The 1,500-nt window shown below is 49.3% G+C and overlaps 1 protein-coding gene and 1 non-coding gene across 2 annotated transcripts in view; one reads left to right on the forward strand and one right to left on the reverse strand.

Annotated features, from left to right (window-relative positions):
* CASC5 (cancer susceptibility candidate 5) overlaps positions 1-224 on the reverse strand; it is a 63,765-nt gene extending 63,541 nt beyond the window's left edge. The window contains exon 1 of the mRNA XM_015557531.1: positions 88-224. The gene's annotated coding sequence lies outside the window, so the exon portion shown is untranslated. The remainder of the gene's footprint in view (positions 1-87) is intronic.
* A 328-nt stretch (positions 225-552) lies between these two features.
* On the forward strand, positions 553-634 carry TRNAS-GCU. Its single transcript has one exon. It is a non-coding gene; the product is annotated as a tRNA-Ser (tRNA).
* Positions 635-1,500: the final 866 nt, after the last annotated feature.

The following is a 1,500-nucleotide window of genomic DNA, read 5'->3' on the forward strand; positions in this document are numbered from 1 at the left end:
GCCCCGGACTTTCAGGGCCCCCAGACAATCCCAACTTCGCCCCCTCCGTCCCCGCCGGGAGCCCGGAACGAAAGCCGTTCTCCTTACCTGCCGAGCCTCCCGTTTGACAAATTCTCCTCAGACCTTTTGGGGTCCGTGGTCATTAGCCAGGAGTTCTCCACGGCTTCGGTGTCTCCGCGCAGCGCCGGGCGGCCTCCGGGCCGCTTTCAAATCTAACCGCCCAGATGCTGCGCAAGCGCAAAGCCGCTCTATGCGTCGGCTCCGCCCCTTAGGCGCCGGGGCAGCCCCCTTCCGAAGGCTCCTTTAACCCAGCTTCCTTTCCAGCCTGCACGCCCATTTTCTCTCCTTCGGGGTTTCTCGTTGTCTACCAATTTTTTTTGTTGTTTCCCTCATTGCAGACCTCCCATATCGTGGGAGCAGCCATCTTCTTCTGATTACTTGGTATAAAAAAGGTTCGCGCTTTGCTTCCGTACAAAATGGCTGCCATCATAATATTGCGTCACAGCCCCTAGTATTACTCCCTATAGCTACCAGGAAGAGGTAGGCTTCTGGGACGAGGTGGCCGAGTGGTTAAGGCGATGGACTGCTAATCCATTGTGCTCTGCACGCGTGGGTTCGAATCCCATCCTCGTCGGTAGTCATTTTTGCCTTAGATTTGAATAGATGTATTTATTTGCGGAAATAAAATAGTTTAATAGATTCCAGTTGTGAGTTTACTAGTCCATTTACTTTAGCACCACTAATCTCAGGTTTGAGATATTTAAAAGACAGCTTTTGGAGCGTTCTGACTTCACAGGGGAAGAAAAGGGAAAGAACACCGACAATGCAGCTAAAAATGCAGAGCCGTTCATCAATCTGGATGTAAATAAACCTGATTTTAAGGCTGGTGTAATGGTTTTAGCTAACCTTCAGACTCAAAATCATAATGATTGCCTGGTAATGATTACGGCAATTCGCATTTTGGTGCAGGAGCGCCTGACACAGGATGCAGCTGCTAAAGCAAATCAAACAAAATAGCAATTGCCCGTTGCTTTAGATAAGCACATTCTTGGTTTTGATACAGGACATGCAGTTGTGTTTTTTTTTCTTAAATACATTTTCATTGATGTCAGAGAGGAAGGCAGAGGGAGAGAAAGGTAGAAACATCAACGATGAGAGAGAATCATTGATCGGGTGCCTCCTGCACACCCATTACTGGGGATCAAACCCCCACCCCGGGCATGTGCGTTGAGGGGAAATCTAACGGTGACATCATGGTTCATAGGTCCATGCTCAACCCACTGAGCGACACCAGCTGGGCGGGGGAGATGCAGCTCTCAATAAAGCTGCTGAAATTCTGCAAGTGCTTCCCTGGCCAGGTTGCTGAGGTGGTTAGAGCGCCCTCCCCCTACACCAAGGTTGCAAGTTCAATCCCCAGTCAGGGCACACAAGAATCAATGAATGTGTAAATAAGTGATAGACACTGATCTTAACCTTTCCCTGAAATAGGTCTCTCTCTCT

The sequence above is a fragment of the Myotis davidii genome, unplaced genomic scaffold (assembly GCF_000327345.1).
Source record: "Myotis davidii unplaced genomic scaffold, ASM32734v1 scaffold46, whole genome shotgun sequence".
NCBI classification, from domain to species: domain Eukaryota; kingdom Metazoa; phylum Chordata; class Mammalia; order Chiroptera; family Vespertilionidae; genus Myotis; species Myotis davidii.